This window comes from Pseudophryne corroboree, chromosome 1 (genome assembly GCF_028390025.1).
Source record: "Pseudophryne corroboree isolate aPseCor3 chromosome 1, aPseCor3.hap2, whole genome shotgun sequence".
NCBI lineage: Eukaryota > Metazoa > Chordata > Amphibia > Anura > Myobatrachidae > Pseudophryne > Pseudophryne corroboree.
Window position 1 is genome coordinate 298,047,522 of NC_086444.1, and position 21,203 is coordinate 298,068,724.

At 47.3% G+C, this 21,203-nt stretch overlaps 1 protein-coding gene across 1 annotated transcript in view; it reads left to right on the top strand.

The window, feature by feature from the left end:
• Positions 1-21,203, top strand: part of SH2B3 (SH2B adaptor protein 3) — a 346,286-nt gene that overhangs the window by 134,076 nt on the left and 191,007 nt on the right. The window lies entirely within an intron of this gene.

Below are 21,203 nucleotides of genomic sequence, written 5' to 3' on the forward strand. Positions count from 1 at the left end.
AAGTGACGGAAGATTGCGGGGGTGATGTTAAATTATATCTGTTTATCACCCTGATCCCACCCATAGAGGTTGGGTTTAGTTGTGTAAAGCAGCTAAACCTGACCAAAGTGCTGGGCGCGATCTCAAAAAGTGCTGTTTGGGCACCCAGAGGAGTCATTGTTTGCACATTTCAGCTCGCCACCCCCTGGGGTGTGACCTGAAATGCAGATGCCGGCATCCATTCGTGTCCGAACTGAGTTACAGTTGAATAGCTTTGTTGGGCGCCATCTGCTGGCTGCCGGTGGGAGGAACAGTTGAATGCCTCCTTAATTAGCTATACTAGCTGCACCTGTTAGTCGATTACCCTTTTAATTGGGACCCAAATAATGCCTTGTTGTGCATCATACAAAATAGTAAACTGGAACTTCTTCATGTTTGCAAATAGCTTAGTTTAATGAACCCACCTGCAGGAGCTACATCCCTGCGAAGCTAATTGAATCGACCCCAATTATATGAAGCAGTAGCTAGTATTGAAATGTAAAAACTACTCACTGGAAACCTGTGTGGTCTTTTAGTGATTGAAACCTTTTATCAAAAATGAGATGCTAGTATCCTTTTCAGTCTCACTTTGCTTGTATCAATCATTTGTGGTTGTCAAAGCCTATACCCATTATGACTATTTTCTCTACTATAACCAGATGCAATCTCAGAATATATTTTGCTTTCAGTGGTTTCCAATAATCAGTGGTTTTGTTTTCCTATTTGGTTTCTCCATTGTATAAAGAGTGATACAGTCAAATTAAAAGAAATCAGTGATTCAGCTAACTTAGGGGTCTAGAGCTAAAACCAAAACAAATGTGTTAGGTCATTATAAATTCTCACCATTTTTTGCTATCCATATTTCTCTAACGTCCTAGTGGATGCTGGGAACTCCGTAAGGACCATGGGGAATAGCGGGCTCCGAAGGAGGCTGGGCACTCTAGAAAGATCTTAGACTACCTGGTGTGCACTGGCTCCTCCCACTATGACCCTCCTCCAAGCCTCAGTTAGATTTCGTGCCCGGCCGAGGTTGGATGCACACTAGGGGCTCTCCTGAGCTCTTAGAAAGTAATAGTCTTAGATTTTTTTATTTTCAGTGAGACCTGCTGGCAACAGGCTCACTGCAGCGAGGGACTAAGGGGAGAAGAAGCGAACTCGCCTGCTTGCAGCCGGATTGGGCTTCTTAGGCTACTGGACACCATTAGCTCCAGAGGGATCGACCGCAGGCCCAGCCTTGATGTTCGGTCCCGGAGCCGCGCCGCCGTCCCCCTTACAGAGCCAGAAGCAAGAAGATGGTCCGGAAAATCGGCGGCATGAAGACTCTGTCTTCACCAAGGTAGCGCACAGCACTGCAGCTGTGCGCCATTGCTCCTCTCACACACTTCACACTCCGGTCACTGAGGGTGCAGGGCGCTGGGGGGGGCGCCCTGAGGCAGCAATAAAAACACCTTGGCTGGCTAAAATACCTCAATATATAGCCCCAGGGGCTATATATGAGGTAAATACCCCTGCCAGAATTCCATAAAAAACGGGAGAATAGGCCGCGAAAAAGGGGCGGAGCCTATCTCCTCAGCACACTGGCGCCATTTTCCCTCACAGCTCTGCTGGAAGGAAGCTCCCTAGCTCTCCCCTGCAGTCTACAAAGGGTTAATAAAGAGAGGGGGGGCACTAAATTTAGGCGCAGTATACATTATATATAAAAACAGCAGCTATAGGGGACATAACTCAGTTAGTCCCTGCATTATATAGCGCTCTGGTGTGTGCTGGCATACTCTCACTCTGTCCCCCCAAAGGGCTTTTGTGGGTCCTGTCCTCGTTTAGAGCATTCCCTGTGTGTCTGCGGTGTGTCGGTACGGCTGTGTCGACATGTTGAATGAGGAGGCTTATATGGTGACGGAACAGAGGCCGATATATGTGATGTCGCCCCCTGTGGGGCCGACACCAGAGTGGATGGATAGGTGAAAGGTATTAACCGACAGTGTCAACTCCTTACATAAAAGGGTGGATGACGTAACAGCTGTGGGACAGCCGGCTTCGCAGCCCACGCCTGCCCAGGCGTCTCAAAGGCCATCAGGGGCTCAAAAACGCCCGCTCTCTCAGATGGCAGACACAGATGTCGACACGGAGTCTGACTCCAGTGTCGACAAGGTGGAGACATATACACAATCCACTAAGAACATCCGTGACTTGATCCCGGCAATAAAAAATGTGTTATACATTTCTGACTTTAACCCAAGCACCTCTAAAAATGGGTTTTTAGGTTTGGGGAGAAAAAACAGGCAGTGTTTTGTTCCCCCATCAGATGAATAAATGAAGTGTGAAAAAAGCGTGGGTTCCCCCGTTAAGAAACTGGTAATTTATAAAAAGTTACTGAGGGCGTACCCTTTCCCGCCAAGGGAGATATCCCCTAGGGTGGATAAGGCGCTCACACGTTTGTCAAAAAAGGTGGCACTGCCGTCTTAGGATACGGCCACTTTAATAGGTACCTGTTGATAAAAAACAGGAGGCTATCCTGAAGTCTGTATTTACACACTCAGGTACTAGACTGAGACCTGCAGATAGTGCTGCTGCAGCGTGGTCGGTGACCCTGTCAAACAGGGATACTAGTTGGCAAACATAAAAACATATTAAAGACGTCGTCTTATATATGGGGGATGCACAGAGGGATATTTTGCCGGCTGGCATCCAAAATAAATGTAATGTCCATTCTGTCAGGAGGGTATTAGAGACCTGTCACTGGACAGGTGATGCTGACTTAATAAAGCGCATAGAGAGCCTTATAAGGGTGAGGAATTATTTGGGGATGGTCTCTGGGACCTCGTATCCACAGCAACTGCTGGGAAGAAATAATTTTACCTCAGGTTTCCTCACAGACAAAGGTACAGTCCTTTCGGCTTCAGAAAAGCAAGCGGGTCAAATGGCGCTTCCTTTCTGTACAGAGACAAGGGTAGAGGGAAAAAGCTGCACCAGTCAGCCTGTTCCCAGAATCAAGATTCTTCCCCCGCCTCCTGTGAGTCCACACCATGACGCGGGTGCTCCACAGGTGTAGCCAGGTACGGTGGGGGGCCGTCTCAAAAATTTCAGCAATTAGTGGGCTCGCTCACAGGTGGATCCTTGTTTCTTTCAAGTAGTATTTCAGGGGTACAAGCTGGAATTCGAGATGTCTCCCCCCAGCCGTTTCCTAAAATATGCCTTGCTGACAACTCCCTCAGGCAGGGAGGCTGTGCTAGAGGCAATTAATAAGCGGTATTCCCAGCAGGTAATACTCAAGGTGCCCCTACTTCAACAAGGACGGGGTTACTACTATTCCACACGGGTTGGGGTACCGAAACCGCATGGTTCGGTGTGACCCATTTTATATTTAAAATCCTTGAACACATACATAAAAAAATTCAAGTTCAAGATGGAATCGCTCAGGGCGGTTATTGCAAGCCTAGACGAGGGGGATTACATGGTATCCCGGGACATCAAGGATGCTTACCTGCATGTCCCCATTTACCATCCTCGCCAGGAGTACCTCAGATTTGTGGTACAGGATTACCATTACCAAGTCCAGACACTGCTGTTTGGACTGTACATGGCACTGAGGGTGTTTTATCAAGGTAATGGCCGAAATGATGATACTCCTTCGAAAAAAGGGAGTTTTTAATTATCCCGTACTTGGACAATCTCGTTATAAGGGCGAGGTCCAAGGAGCAGTTGGTAGTCGGGGTAGCACTATTTTGGAAAGTGCTACAACAGCATGGTTGGATTCTAAACAGTCCAAAGTCACAGCTGGTTCCTATGACACGTCTACTGTTCCTGGGGATGGTTCTGGACATAAACCAGAAATAGTGTTTCTCCCGGAGGAGAAAGCCAAGGAGTTGTCATCTCTAGTCAGAGACCTCCTGAAGCCAAAATAGGTAGCGGTGCATCATTGCACGCGAGTCCTGGGAAAAATGGTAGCTTCCTACGAAGCAATCCCATTAGGCAGGTTCCATACAAGAACTTTTCAGAGGGACCTGTTGGACAAGTGGTCCGGATCGCATCTTCCGATGCATAGGCTGATAACCCTGTCTCCAAGGACCAGGGTATCTCTACTGTGGTGGCTGCAGAGTGCCCATCTTCAAGAGGGCCGCAGGTTCGGAATACAGGACTAGGTCCTAGTGACCATGGATTCCAGCCTTTGAGGCTGGGGGGCAGTCACACAGGGAAGAAACTTCCAGGGACTTTGGTCAAGTCAGGTTATTTCCCTACACATAAATATTCTGGACCTGAGGGCCATTTACAATGCCCTGAGGCCGGCAAGGCCTCTGCTTCAAAACCAGCCGGTACTGATCCAATCAGACAACATCACGGCAGTCGCCCATGTAAACCAACAGGGCGGCACAAGAAGCAGATGGCGATGGCAGAAGCCACAAGGATTCTCCGATGGGTGGAAAATCATGTGTTAGCACTGTCAGCAGTGTTCATTCCCGGAGTGGACAACTGGGAAGCAGATCTTCTCAACAGACACGACCTCCACCCGGGAGAATGGGGACTTCCTCCAGAAGTCTTCCAATAGGATTGTACACCATTGGGAAAGGCCACAGGTGGACATGATGGCGTCCCGCCTCAACAAAAAGCTATAAAAGATATTGCACCAGGTCAAGGGACCCTCAGGCGATAGCTATGGACGCTCTGGTAACACCGTGGGTGTACCAGTCGGTTTATGTGTTCTCCCCTCTGCCTCTCATACCAAAGGTACTGAGAATAATAAGAAGGCGAGGGGTAAGAACGATACTCGTGGATGGCCAAGAAGAGCTTGGTACCCAGAACTTCAAGAATTTATATCAGAGGACCCATGGCCTCTGCCACTCAGACAGGACCTGCGGCAGCAGGGGCCCTGTCTGTTCCAAGACTTACCGCGGCTGCGTTTTTGACGGCATGGCGGTTGAACGCCGGATCCTGAAGTAAAAGGGCATTCCGGAGGAAGTCATTCCTACGCTTACTAAAGCCAGGAAAGAGGTTTGAGCAACTCATTATCACCGCATATGGCGAAAATATGTTGCATGGTGTGAGGCCGAAAGGGCCCCAACAGAGGAATTTCAACTAGGTCGATTTCTGCATTTCCTGCAAGCAGGAGTGACTATGGGCCTTAAATTGGGTTCCATTAAGGTACAGATCTCGGCTCTGTCGATTTTCTTTCAAAAAGAACTAGCTTCAGTACCTGAAGTTCAGACATTTATAAAAGGAGTGCTGCATAATCAGCCCCCGTTTGTGCCTCCTGTGGCACCTTGGGATCTCAACGTGGTGTTGAGTTTCTTAAAATCACATTGGTTTGAACCACTAAAAACCGTGGATCTGAAATATCTCACGTGGAAGGTGGTTATGTTATTGGCCTTGGCTTCTGCCAGGCGAGTATCAGAATTGGCGGCTTTGTCTTGTAAAAGCCCTTATTTGATTTTCCATATGGATAGGGCAGAATTGAGGACTCGTCCCCAGTTTCTCCCAAAGGTGGTGTCAGCGTTCCACCTGAATCAGCCTATTGCGGTGCCTGCGGCTACTAGGGACTTGGAGGACTCCAAGTTGCTAGACGTTGTCAGGGCACTGAAAATATATGTTTCCAGAACGGCTAGAGTCAGAAAATCTGACTCGCTGTTTATCCTATATGCACCTAACAAGCTGGGTGCTCCTGCTTCTAAGCAGACTATTGCTCGTTGGATTTGTAGTACAATTCAGCTTGCACATACTGTGGCAGGCCTGCCAAAGCCAAAATCTGTCAATGCCCATTCCACAAGGAAGGTGGGCTCATCTTGGGCGGCTGCCCGAGGGGTCTCGGCTTTACAACTTTGCCGAGCAGCTACTTGGTCAGGGGCAAACACGTTTGCAAAATTCTACAAAATTGGATACCCTGGCTGAGGAGGACCTGGAGTTCTCTCATTCGGTGCTGCAGAGTCATCCGCACTCTCCCGCCCGTTTGGGAGCTTTGGTATAATCCCCATGGTCCTTACGGAGTTCCCAGCATCCACTAGGACGTTAGAGAAAATAAGAATTTACTCACCGGTAATTCTATTTCTCGTAGTCCGTAGTGGATGCTGGGCGCCCATCCCAAGTGCGGTTTATCTGCAATACTTGTACATAGTTATTGTTAACTAAATCGGGTTATTGTTGAGCCATCTGTTGAGAGGCTCTATTGTTTCATACTGTTAACTGTGTTTCAGATCACAAGTTGTACGGTGTGATTGGTGTGGCTGGTATGAGTCTTACCCGGGATTCAAAATCCTTCCTTATTGTGTACGCTCGTCCGGGCACAGTACCTAACTGAGGCTTGGAGGAGGGTCATAGTGGGAGGAGCCAGTGCACACCAGGTAGTCTAAGATCTTTCTAGAGTGCCCAGCCTCCTTCGGAGCCCGCTATTCCCCATGGTCCTTACGGAGTTCCCAGCATCCACTACGGACTACGAGAAATAGAATTACCGGTGAGTAAATTCTTATTTTATATCAAATGTGAAAAATGTGATGCTGGGAAAGACCATGCGGTAAAGGTCTGTCCTGGCGAGGACAAAACTGGCATGTAGCGTGCTTCCAGTGCATGTGCTGGATGGGTGCCGGTGGAGCAGGGGAGTGATGCGCTGTGGTAGAAAACAGAAAGAGAATTTGCCCTTCCCTGATTTTCTGCAGTGCCTACAGATTCAGTTATGCTTAAAAAAGCGAAACTTTGATCATCTTTATAGATGGAGGAAACGCACATGTTGCCCCTTAAGCTATGGGGCTGGCACCTCCAGTCAGAGAGAAGTAAAACAGGGGAGATCAGTGTGCTTTCTCTGCTGTTTCATTATTTTATAAATGAGAAGGTGATTTCTCCTGCTGAGAAGCCAAAGACACACTATTTTTTACTTTTATAAAATCATACCCTCCAACATTTTACACATAACAATCGATACAACTTAGAGAAAGGGGCGTGGCTATAGGTAAAGGGTGTGTGGCCATACCTCTTTTCCTATACTTTCAATGGAAAATAGGAGTGTCAAAAATCGATACAGACCATAAAAAAAGGTACTGTACCTGCCAAAAAGGTACAGTTGGAGGGTATGTTAAATGATACCCTAGAAGACTTGATGGTTTTAAAAGGGAGTTAAGTGTTAGTTGTCACTACAGTGTATTGTATATTTCTGTTTTAGTTTATCAATACTGTTTTGAAAATCTTATTTTAACCCAGTAGTTAAAGTGCAGTGCTTAGTCAGATACCCTCCCAAAATATCTATGCATTGTTTCCTTTGCTATGCCTTTATTGTATATATGATGATGATGATGATAATAATGATAATAATAATAAATAAATCTTATATCTATACTGTAATTTAGTTTCCCAAACTCTGCCATTACAGTACAGGTTTTCAGTATATTGGATGCTTGAGTCTAGATGGGTAAATCAAATTGACTGAAGTACTATTTAAGTCACCTTTGCTAAAGCATGAATATCCTGAAAACCTGGACTGTAAATGAGTTTAGGAAACTCAGTTAGAATAGTGTTAGGAGCTGTCGCAGTGGCTTACATATTCGGCAGGTTCGGGTCAGTGCTAGGCGACAAGGACACCGTGTCACTTCACCCACAATGGCTGATGGCTACAATGCCGTAACTAGGCATTTTAGCGCTGTGTGCAAGAAACGACAGTGGCGCCCCCCCCCCATGTAAGATAGGGGCAGTGCGCGCCGCAGGCGTGTGAAAAATTTATAGGGGCGTGGCTTCACGGGGAAGGGGCGTGGCCACAAAATAATAGCAATTCATACTACGGTGCACAGTAGTCTACATTATTCAAATTACGCTGCACAGTAGCGCCACTACACCAGGTAGAGCCCCTTTTATACATTACAGCAGACAGCGTCCCCCTTTTTACACATTACGGCAGCCATCCCCCTTTTTACACATTGCGGCAGCCAGGCCCCCTATTTACACATTGCGGCAGCCAGTCCCCCTTTTTACAGCCAGTCCCCCTTTTTACACATTGCGGCAGCCATCCCCCTTTTTACACATTGCGGCAGACGGTGACCCCCTGAGAGAGAGAGAGAGAGAAAGAGAGATATACTTACCATCTCCCTGCTGGCAGTCAGGCTCCTCGTGCAGCTCCCTCGGTGCAGGCAGTGAGGTGAGAAGGAGGGGGAGCAGGGAGCCGCAGCAGCGCTATGTCATTGGTAGTAAGCGCCGCTGCAGCATCCCCCTCTCTTTCTGTATTGGCTGCCTGGCGCTGTTGTGGATGCTGGGATGGAGGAACCGCATCCCAGCATCCACCGCAGCGCCGGGCAGCCAATACAGAAGGAGAGGGGGATGCTGCAGCGGCGCTTACTACCAATGACATAGCGCTGCTGCGGCTCCCTGCTCCCCCTCCCTCCTCCTCCTTCTCCGCTGCCCGGCGCTGGTCCTCTTCTCCCTCCACAGCGCGGCGCACGGCGCACACAGCAGAGGCGGCATGTAATGAGTCAATTTGACTCATTACATGCCGCTGGCCGTGCGCCCTCAGGGCAACTGCGCTGTGTGCCAAGCCCACCTGGCACACACGTAGTTACGGCCCTGGATGGCTACGACGATTGCTATGCAACCAGGACTCTCTGCGGATGCTTACTTTGTTTGTGCAGCTACTCGGCTGCAGTGTAAGTAATTGCAAGGTGCCTGTCTGTACAGCTGTAAGACTATTAACCAACCAGACCTGTTCCAGCCACATAACACCCATTCTCTACTCCCTTCACTGGCTACCTGTAAAATGGCGAATCGTTTTCAAGATTGGCTTACTGACTTTCAAAGCTCTACATGACCAGGGCCCAAGGTACTTGAATCAGCTTCTGATTCCATACTACCCCACTTGATTGCTATGATCTGCAGATGGAGGACTACTAACAGTACCTAGAATCTCCCTGAGTTCATCTGGGGGTCGAGCTTTCAACCTTGTGGCTCCGACTCTTTGGAACTCTCTTCCCCGCACAGTGCGAGAAGCCTCCACTCTAGAATCCTTTAAAAATATACTAAAGACTTACCTATTTACTCAAGCATTTCACTAATAAGCTTGTTTTGTATTTTGAGCTGTAAAGACAATTGTAAAGACCTTTGAGTTCTATTAGGAGGAAAGTTCTATATCAATAACATTATTATTATTATTTTCTCTAACGTCCTAGTGGATGCTGGGGACTCCGTCAGGACCATGGGGAATAGCGGCTCCGCAGGAGACAGGGCACAAAAAGTAAGCTTTTAGGATCACATGGTGTGTACTGGCTCCTCCCCCTATGACCCTCCTCCAAGCCTCAGTTAGGTTTTTGTGCCCGTCCGAGCAGGGTGCAATCTAGGTGGCTCTCATAAAGAGCTGCTTAGAAAAAGTTTTTTAGGTTTCTTATTTTCAGTGAGTCCTGCTGGCAACAGGCTCACTGCTACGAGGGACTTAGGGGAGAGAAGTGAACTCACCTGCGTGCAGGATGGATTTGCTTCTTAGGCTACTGGACACCATTAGCTCCAGAGGGATCGAACACAGGCCCAGCCATGGAGTCCGGTCCCGGAGCCGTGCCGCCGACCCCCCTTGCAGATGCCGAAGTTGAAGAGGTCCAGAGGTCCGGAAACAGGCGGCAGAAGACTTTCAGTCTTCATAAGGTAGCGCACAGCACTGCAGCTGTGCGCCATTGTTGTCGGCACACTTCACACCAGCGGTCACTGAGGGTGCAGGGCGCTGGGGGGGGCGCCCTGGGCAGCAATGTATAATACCTTTTTCTATGGCTAAAATACATCACATATAGCCCTTGAGGCTATATGGATGTATTTAACCCCTGCCATATATCGCAAACTCCGGGAGAAGAGCCCGCCGTTTTAGGGGGCGGGGCCTATTCTCCTCAGCACACAGCGCCATTTTCCTGCTCAGCTCCGCTGTGAGGAAGGCTCCCAGGACTCTCCCCTGCACTGCACTACAGAAACAGGGTAAAACAGAGAAGGGGGGCATATTTTGGCGATATTTTTATATATTAAGCGCATATAACAGAAACAACACCTTTTAGGGTTGTTTATATACATTTTTATAGCGCTTTGGTGTGTGCTGGCAAACTCTCCCTCTGTCTCCCCAAAGGGCTAGTGGGGTCCTGTCTTCGATAAGAGCATTCCCTGTGTGTCTGCTGTGTGTCGGTACGTGTGTGTCGACATGTATGAGGACGATGTTGGTGTGGAGGCGGAGCAATTGCCGGTAATGGTGATGTCACCCCCTAGGGAGTCGACACCGGAATGGATGGCTTTAATTATGGAATTACGTGATAATGTTAGCACGCTGCAAAAGTCAGTTGACGACATGAGACGGCCGGAAAACCAGTTAGTACCTGTCCAGGCGTCTCAGGCACCGTCAGGGGCTGTAAAACGTCCCTTACCTCAGTCAGTCGACACAGGTACCGACACAGATGAATCTAGTGTCGACGGTGAAGAAAGAAACGTATTTTCCAATAGGGCCACACGTTATATGATCACGGCAATGAAGGAGGCTTTGCATATCTCTGATACTGCAGGTACCTCAAAGGGGGGTATTATGTGGGGTGTGAAAAAACTACCTGTAGCTTTTCCAGAATCAGAGGAATTGAATGACGTGTGTGATGAAGCGTGGGTTAACCCCGATAGAAAACTGCTAATTTCAAAGAAGTTAATGGCATTATACCCTTTCCCACCAGAGGTTAGGGCGCGCTGGGAAACACCCCCTAGGGTGGATAAGGCGCTCACACGCTTATCAAAACAAGTGGCGTTACCGTCTCCTGATACGGCCGCCCTCAAGGATCCAGCTGATAGGAGGCTGGAAACTACCCTGAAGAGTATATACACACATACTGGTGTTATACTGCGACCAGCAATAGCCTCAGCCTGGATGTGCAGTGCTGGGGTGGTGTGGTCGGATTCCCTGACTGAAAATATTGATACCCTGGATAGGGACAGTATTTTATTGACTATAGAGCAATTAAAGGATGCTTTTCTTTATATGCGAGATGCTCAGAGGGATATTTGCACTCTGGCATCGAGAGTAAGTGCGATGTCCATATCTGCCAGAAGAAGTTTATGGACGCGACAATGGTCAGGTGATGCGGATTCCAAACGGCATATGGAAGTATTGCCGTATAAAGGAGAGGAATTATTTGGGGTCGGTCTATCGGATCTGGTGGCCACGGCAACAGCCGGAAAATCCACTTTTTTACCTCAGGTCACCTCCCAACAGAAAAAGACACCGTCTTTTCAGCCGCAGTCCTTTCGTTCCTATAAGAACAAGCGGGCAAAAGGACAGTCATATTTGCCCAGAGGCAAAGGAAGGGGTAAGAGGGTGCAGCAAGCAACTACTTCCCACGAACAGAAGCCCTCCCCGGCTTCTACAAAGCCCTCAGCATGACGCTGGGGCTGTGCAAGCGGACTCAGGGGCGGTGGGGGGTCGACTAAAGATTTTCAGCACACAGTGGGCGCGCTCACAGGTGGACCCTTGGATCCTGCAGGTAGTATCTCAGGGTTACAAGTTGGAATTCGAAAAGTCTCCCCCTCGCCGGTTCCTAAAGTCTGCTTTACCAACGTCTCCCTCAGAAAGGGCGACGGTATTGGAAGCCATTCACAAGCTGTATTCTCAGCAGGTGATAGTCAAGGTACCCCTCCTACAACAGGGAAAGGGGTATTATTCCACACTATTTGTGGTACCGAAGCCGGACGGTTCGGTAAGACCTATTCTAAATCTGAAATCCTTGAACCTGTACATACAGAAATTCAAGTTCAAGATGGAGTCACTCAGAGCAGTGATAGCGAATCTGGAAGAAGGGGACTTCATGGTGTCCCTGGACATAAAAGATGCTTATCTGCATGTCCCAATTTACCCTTCACACCAAGGGTATCTCAGGTTCGTGATACAAAACTGTCATTATCAGTTTCAAACGCTGCCGTTTGGTTTGTCCACGGCACCTCGGGTCTTTACCAAGGTAATGGCCGAAATGATGGTTCTTCTACGAAGAAAAGGCGTATTAATTATCCCTTACTTGGACGATCTCCTGATAAGGGCAAGGTCCAGAGAACAGCTGGAAGTCGGAGTAGCACTAACCCAAGTAGTGCTTCAACAACACGGGTGGATTCTGAATCTTCCAAAATCTCAATTGACCCCGACGACACGTCTGCTGTTCCTGGGAATGATTCTGGACACTGTTCAGAAAAAGGTGTTTCTCCCGGAGGAGAAAGCAAGGGAGTTATCCGAACTTGTCAGGAACCTCCTAAAACCAGGAAATGTGTCAGTACATCAATGCACAAGAGTCCTGGGAAAGATGGTGGCTTCTTACGAAGCAATTCCATTCGGCAGATTCCACGCACGAATATTTCAGTGGGATCTGCTGGACAAATGGTCCGGATCGCATCTGCACATGCATCAGCGGATAACACTGTCACCAAGAACAAGGGTGTCTCTTCTGTGGTGGTTGCAGAGTGCCCATCTGTTAGAGGGCCGCAGATTCGGCATACAGGACTGGGTCCTGGTGACTACGGATGCCAGCCTACGAGGCTGGGGAGCAGTCACACAGGGAAGAAACTTCCAGGGCGTGTGGTCAAACCTGGAGACGTCTCTTCACATAAATATACTGGAGCTAAGAGCGATTTACAATGCTCTAAGCCTGGCAAAACCGCTGCTTCAGGGTCAGCCGGTGTTGATCCAGTCGGACAACATCACGGCAGTCGCCCACGTAAACAGACAGGGCGGCACGAGAAGCAGAAGAGCAATGACAGAAGCTGCAAGGATTCTTCGCTGGGCGGAAAATCATATCATAGCACTGTCAGCAGTGTTCATTCCGGGAGTGGACAACTGGGAAGCAGACTTCCTCAGCAGACACGACCTCCACCCGGGAGAGTGGGGACTTCATCCAGAAGTCTTCCACATGATTGTGAACCGTTGGGAAAAACCAAAGGTGGACATGATGGCGTCCCGCCTCAACAAGAAACTGGACAGATATTGCGCCAGGTCAAGAGACCCTCGGGCAATAGCTGTGGACGCTCTGGTAACACCGTGGGTGTACCAGTCCGTGTATGTGTTTCCTCCTCTGCCTCTCATACCAAAGGTACTGAGAATTATACGGCTACGGGGAGTAAGAACAATACTCGTGGCTCCGGATTGGCCGAGAAGGACTTGGTACCCGGAACTTCAAGAGATGCTCACGGAAGAGCCGTGGCCTCTACCGTTAAGAAGGGATCTGCTTCAGCAGGGACCTTGTATGTTCCAAGACTTACCGCGACTGCGTTTGACGGCATGGCGGTTGAACGCCGGATTCTAAAAGAAAAGGGCATTCCAGAGGAAGTTATTCCTACCTTGATTAAAGCCAGGAAGGAAGTGACCGCACAACATTATCACCGCATTTGGAGAAAATATGTTGCGTGGTGTGAGGCCAAGAAGGCCCCAACGGAGGAATTTCAATTGGGTCGATTCCTACATTTCCTGCAGGCAGGATTGTCTATGGGCCTCAAATTGGGGTCTATTAAGGTTCAAATTTCGGCCTTATCGATTTTCTTCCAGAAAGAATTGGCTTCAGTGCCTGAAGTACAAACCTTTGTCAAAGGTGTACTACATATACAGCCCCCGATTGTGCCTCCAGTGGCACCGTGGGATCTCAACGTAGTTTTGGATTTTCTCAAATCCCATTGGTTTGAGCCGCTCAAATCGGTAGATTTGAAGTATCATACATGGAAAGTAACCATGCTACTGGCCCTGGCTTCAGCCAGGAGAGTATCAGAGTTGGCGGCTTTATCGTACAAAAGGCCATATCTGATTTTCCATTCGGACAGGGCAGAACTGCGGACGCGTCCTCAGTTTCTGCCTAAGGTGGTTTCGGCTTTTCACTTGAACCAGCCTATTGTGGTGCCTGCGGCTACTAGCGACTTGGAGGACTCCAAGTTGCTGGACGTTGTCAGAGCATTGAAAATATATATTTCAAGGACGGCTGGAGTCAGAAAATCTGACTCGCTGTTTATCCTGTATGCACCCAACAAGATGGGTGCTCCTGCGTCTAAGCAGACGATTGCTCGTTGGATCTGTAGCACAATCCAACTTGCACATTCTGTGGCAGGCCTGCCACAGCCTAAATCTGTAAATGCCCACTCCACAAGGAAGGTGGGCTCATCTTGGGCGGCTGCCCGAGGGGTCTCGGCATTACAACTTTGCCGAGCAGCTACGTGGTCAGGGGAGAACACGTTTGTAAAATTTTACAAATTTGATACTCTGGCTAAGGAGGACCTGGAGTTCTCTCATTCGGTGCTGCAGAGTCATCCGCACTCTCCCGCCCGTTTGGGAGCTTTGGTATAATCCCCATGGTCCTGACGGAGTCCCCAGCATCCACTAGGACGTTAGAGAAAATAAGAATTTACTTACCGATAATTCTATTTCTCATAGTCCGTAGTGGATGCTGGGCGCCCATCCCAAGTGCGGATTGTCTGCAATACTTGTACATAGTTATTGTTACAAAAATCGGGTTATTATTGTTGTGAGCCATCTTTTCAGAGGCTTCTTCGTTGTTATCATACTGTTAACTGGGTTCAAATCACAAGTTGTACGGTGTGATTGGTGTGGCTGGTATGAGTCTTACCCGGGATTCAAGTTCCTTCCTTATTGTGTACGCTCGTCCGGGCACAGTACCTAACTGAGGCTTGGAGGAGGGTCATAGGGGGAGGAGCCAGTACACACCATGTGATCCTAAAAGCTTACTTTTTGTGCCCTGTCTCCTGCGGAGCCGCTATTCCCCATGGTCCTGACGGAGTCCCCAGCATCCACTACGGACTATGAGAAATAGAATTATCGGTAAGTAAATTCTTATTATTATTATTATTATTATTATGTATATGCAGCTACTCAGCTGCAGTGTCATTTATTGCTAGAGGTCTGTCTCTGTTCTGGAGTTCTGACTGATTCCCTGAACAGTCAAAGCACAGTTAGGGCTTTAGTGCATTGCTGGTTATAGCTTCTGTGCCACATGAAGTCACCTGCCCTGCTGCAACTTTATAGGAGTTATTCTGCTAGTTCCTGCCTGTCATTCTTATATTGCAACTTGTCCCTTGGTGTTTGGAATCCCTGCCTTTGCCAGTCCTGCGTCTGTCTTAATTCAACCTATTGTTTCTGAACCTAGGATCCTCAGCATGCCTTTTACTCCTCTCCCAGCTTTCATTCATTACCTGTTTCTTTCTGTGTATTTGCCTACAACCACTGAACTATTATTTATGTTCCCACCGTAGACCATTCCTTGTGCACACACAGGCCCAGATTTATCAAGCCTTGGAGAGAGATAAATTGCACAGTGATAAAGTATCAACCAATCAGCTCCAAACTGTCATTTTTCAAACACAGCCTGTAACATGGCAGTTAGGAGCTGATTAGCTGGTACTTTATTACTGTGCAGTTTATCACTCTCCAAGGCTTCATAAATCTGGGCTCTAGTTTCCACATGTACTCTTTGTTATCTGTCTTAAGTCCTAGCGGCATTCAAGTGCTGGGAGAAGTAAATTCTCTCGGGATCGGCGGCTTTTAAAGGTGAAGCCCATAATAGTGAGTTCATGAGTCGCGTGGTAAACTAGGTGTGCCCTAACAATAAGATAGACTGAGCACTGATTGACTGAGCACGACTGGGAACGATTCTTAGGCTCAATACAAGACTTGACGGCGGGCCCTCCGTTGCGCCAACAGAGTGGCCGATCTAGGTAAACATACACATTTACAGATCGGCTGCTCAATGTGTCGGTCAGGACATCCACCCTGCTGTAGTGTCAGTCCCTGCAGCACGTGTATGGCCAGTCGGCAGACTGCCCATACACAGCCATATGCACCAATATATCTGCACAGCACAGCCAGTGCCGGACTGGAGCATGTAGGGCCCACCGGGGGAAATGCAGTGGTAGGGGCCCATGTTAGGTGTGTGGCCAGTCTGTACAGGGGGTGTGGCCTGCCACCTCATTGGTTTGACTAACCATTAGAGAGTTTAACGTCTGGGCCCCTTCATAAATATATACAGTAAATTCAGCTGCTGCATGCATGATAATGTACCAGATTAACAACAGCAATGCACTGTAGAAAATACACCATAGTCCAGTATAAGGTAACATATGTACAATGTACAATTGAAGTGCACAGTCTGGAACCTGATCCTTAGAGCAGGAGGTGGGCCCCCAGGCAGTGGGGCCCACCGGTGGTTTCCCCTGTACCTTTGTGGGCCAGTCTAAGCCTAAGCACAGCCGACCCCTTTGTGATATATCGGCCATTCGCTTGAACAGCTAATATATTGCCTAGTGTGTACCCAGCATAAGGAAAAGAGAGTATGGGTAAATGTTTAGGAAGATGGAACTTCCAGGTGATGTGTGTGGAAATGGCAGTATTGGAAATGCATTTAAGTGAAATAGAGTGAGAGACTGCTCCAAGACAAAGTAGAGGAGCAGGGGTGTGCATCTTCCAGGCAGGTTCAAGATATGGAGTGGAAATGAGAAAAACAGGATTTTTTTTTATGTTTACCTAAAAAGTGCTTGAGATATCCAAGAGCATATAGTATACAGACAGCCCTTGACTATATTTAACAGGCTAAGGTACTGTATAGCGAAAAATGTGGAATAGAATAAGGACAACTGCATTAAAGTCAGCAGTAAGTTTAGGGAAATGATTTATGCATGATAAATTGCATAAAGAAAAGATGGGTGAGAGGGCAGCTCCAGTTCTTTTATGTAAGTCTGCCCCTTACTACACTGGAATTTCAAAAAACTGTGCAAAACAATTATTGTTTTAGAGTTGAACCTGGAAGGAACTTGCTTTCCTGTTGTGGGTTAGAGGAGAGTCAGTGCGATAGTTAGTGCACGCTTCTACTGTGCCTCTAGTTTAATTACTAGTTTTCTAAAAGCGCACAGTTGAAAGGGAAATTTCATAGTTTTATGTCATATTTAGTTTGCAAAGCGATCAAAATGGCTTTTTCTGTTAAGCTTATTCTACCGGATTAGGAAATACATCTGCACTGTGATATTCCAGTAAATGCAAAATCAATAAATACAATTTTATCTAATTTGAAATCTTCATGTATGACTTAAATCACTATACCTGGATTCCTGCAGGTCTGAATACAGTTTGCAGTGTTAGCCTATGTGACAACATCTAATATGTACATGTACCTTCCTAAACCCTCAGTTATGGAATATAATATCAAGACTAATGGTGCCCATGCACTTGTGAGATAATCGGTGCTAACATTCGATTTCGACCGGATCTGTGAGAGAAATAGAAGGATTGTATGCACATTTTAGATACCATGCGACGCGATGCGCGGGCACGCCGGTCGAATCTCACATCTCAAGATAGTATGTGCTGCACTTAATATTTATCGAATCGCAGTGCGATTGCATGTGTTTTTTAAAACACATGCAATATATCGCACTGCGATGTGCGATGGGCACCCGCTGGGAGCAACCAGACGCCGCTCTCACTTGGCAGTGACGTGCCCATCACGTGATTACCATGCGATCTATCGCATGATCGCATGGTAAACACTTTTGCAGTTCAGGTGTGATTTCATTGCACCTGAACTGCCGGTGCGATGCGCTGCGATGTTGCGAGGAATCGCACAAGTGTATGGGCACCATTACCTTTTAACCCCATTTGGGAGAACAGTTGGATAAAGAAGTTCTTAACATAGGAGTCTTATATTGATGACAATATGTAGAATCCTCCTTTGAGGCCCATTTAATAATATTACTGTGGTGGAAAGGTCTTCAATATATTTTTTGAGTCTCCAATACATACCAGCCATAGGGGTTGGGGCTGATATGCCGGCGGTCTGGATCCCGGAGGTCAGCATACCGACCACTGGAGCCTGGCCGCCAGAATGCCGACGGGGGGATAAACGCAACAGAGCCCCTTGTGGGCTCGCCACGCAGCGGGCATGGTAGCTCACTGTGCTCGCCACAGGTTCTATTCCCACACAGTGGCGGTTCTTGCCACGGGCAAGCGGTACTTTTGCCCGGGGCGCCGCCTTCCGGAGGGCGCCGGCGCCATCCGGAGGGCGCCGCACCAGGGCAAGATCCGCCACTGTGCCCCCCGCAGTGCCCCGCTGTGCTCCCCCCCACCCCCCGCTTTGAAGGGAACCAGACGCGTAGCGTCTAGTTTCCCTTCATTGAGAGGAATTTAGTTGTGCGGTGCGCGATGACGGCATCGCGCACCGCACAGCAAAGGTCCTCTCCATGAAGGGAAACTAGACGCTACGGTCTAGTTTCCCTTCATGGAGAGGACCTTTGCTGTGCGATGCGCGATGACGTCATCACGCACCGCACAGCATAGTGGCACAGACACTAGGGGTCATAATTGACCTCTAGTGTCTATGCTGTTCTATGGGAGAGACGTAATAACGTCTCTCCCATAGATGAAGAGAGGAGAAGAGCGGCGCCGCCGGCGGATGGGGGTCTGGATCAGGAACGGGGATGGTAAGTATACTTTTTATTTATTTATTTTTTCTTTCAGGGTCGTGACCACGCCCATTCAAAGCCACGCCCCCATATTTTGCCCGGGGCGCCACAATACTAAGAACCGGCCCTGTTCCCACACTATGGGTTTAGTGGACACGAGTGGGAGTAGACCCTGTTAGCAAGCATTCCGGCTAGTGGCATTGTCAGCGGATGGGATTACGGCGTCGATATCCTGACTGCCGGGATCCCGACCGCCAGCATATCAACTGCATCCCAGCCATAGACATCACTTAGTAATGCAGTGAACTTTCTTTAACATTGTCACCTTATCCATTATAGGGCATAGGCAAGGCAATGGCTGTTCTTTTTCATTTTCAAAACACATTGGTTATTTATGAAGCATAAAACACCCACTGCACACTGCAAAAGCAGCTTTAGGCCTAACATGCACTTGGATTTGCTTATGTGTGCCTATAGTGCCACCACTATCCATTTGTGCACAAAAAGGGCAATTTCCCATGTGGAGAAGTAGATCTTTGCAGAGGGAGAAGGGAGGAGTTTGCTGGAGTGAAAGCTTGTTGGAGAGTAAGTGCATCATTTTGAGAAGTAGTTCAGAACAAGAAGCAAGACTAATGATATGGGAGAGAGGGCACACACAGCCTTTTTCAGTCCATAAAATGTCTTAAGAAATGTAAAAGTAAAATAACGCCACATATACAAAGGATTTTTATAAGCCTTGAACTGTATTTTAGGGGAAAAAAAACTTAGAGAAAGTGGTAGGAAGGACTTAAATGTTATATTCACACTTTACAGAATGCGACTCTTCAGAATTTTTTTCCATCACCAGGGAGCACATAGACAAGTACTGATACTGCAGGTACAATAAAGTCTGCTGTAGCATACAATGGGGCAGATGTATTAAACCCAGAGACAGCATAAGGAAGTGATAAACCAGTTATAAATGCAAGGTGATAAATGCAGCAGCCAATCAACTCCTAACTGTTAATTTACATATTGGAGCTGACTGGCTGGTGCGTTTATCACCTTGCACTTATCACTGGTTTATCACTTCCTTATGCCTTCTCCAGGTTAATACATCTGCCCCAAATTCATTGTGGGAAAACAACCTTCTCTTTAATGAATAATACTCGTAGGTTACCAGGTGGAATGCTCACATTAAAGGGTCAGGACATGTCAGCATGACCTGCAGTAAGCAAAACCTTTTGTCAAGATAGTTCATTAAATATTTTATTGAGAGAGGGTCATATCAGTGAGGTTGGAAATGACAGAAAGGTGTCTCCCTGATTAATTGGGTCATCTGGCACGCTGTCTTTATTCCTAATGTAGATGCTCCCCCTAAATGGATTTCTTTATACATACTGTTTTAGGATCTTTGCACTCCTTTGTAGACAGTGATAGAAGTGAAACTACTTAAACTGATCATGGTTAGAAAAATGAAAGAGGAAGTAGGAGGCCTATATAATTGGCACTTGTGTGAGTGTATGCAGTGATCATTCACAACTGCACTACAGTGTATAAATACCAGTCTCACTGAGAACAGCCAGGCTTTCTGCAGTATGTCACATTTAAAGAACAAATTATTTGATCCGCTAGTTATTTTATGTCACAAAGAAGAAGTACAGTACAGCCAAGTTTGGACCCACATATAACATGATACTGAAATTCCTGACACACACTGTCTGCAGTCACTTTTGATGTTTATATTCCCAGTGCTTATCACCTATTGGTATTGGAGACTAGTTAACTGTTGCCATTAAAATTAGTGGGAAGTAGAGGATGAGCTGCAGCTACTCAAGGGAGGGATCTGAGAGTACCCTTTCCCTTATGTAGTATTGGCATTTTTAGGACCTTGCTGTTTTTAAGACCTTGATCAACAGTGCTGTTACCATAAAGTACAGGGGAGTGGCAGTGTTCTGGCTGTCCTTATGTAACATAACCATTGCTAAATGTAGCCAATACTAAAAGTCATGAGAAACCTGTGAAGACAGCTGTTCTCAGCAGGATGTAGTCAGGATCCCTACAAATCCCGATTGTATTAGGGCTAGGGTTAGGCACTACGGTGAGGGTTAGGGTTAGGCTGCGGGAAGGGACGGCTAGGGCTAGGCTGCCGAAGGGGTGGTTAGGTTTAGGCTGCGGGAGAGGTGGGTTAGGGTTACAATACTAACCAAAATTTGCTAAGATGTACAGAGGATTATTTAATAATAATAATAATAATAATAATAATAATAATTTTATTTATATAGCGCTCTTACTCCAATAGGACTCAAGGCACTTTACAGACAAAAAAAATGCACATGATACAGAAGATTTAAAAAATACAGTAATTGACAAGCCACACAGACATACAAAGATCACACCGTAAGCATAATGCAGGATTGGTGTAAGCATTTTGGGTAACAACTTTCAAGGGTTGTGTATTCCACCCTCACAAGTACCAGGAGAGGCAGCCATCTTGTGCACGCTGTGTAGGATAGCCTGGGTGGAATAGTCTACCCCTAGAAGAGATGACACAGAATGGGGTGATTTCAAAGAAACAGTCAGGTCCATGTATTTTTTATCCCATCCACAAGCGTTCCAGATGAGGCACTCATGTTGGGCGTACTACGAAGGTTACACTGTGGGAGGTGAGCCATACAATACTAACTAATTTTAGAGTTTATTAGCACTATAATAAGGTCACCATTCTGTATCCGTTAATTTTCATTCACCATTTTAACAGTTCATGTTCAGAATTGTGCTATAGAATTTAGATAAATTGAGATTAT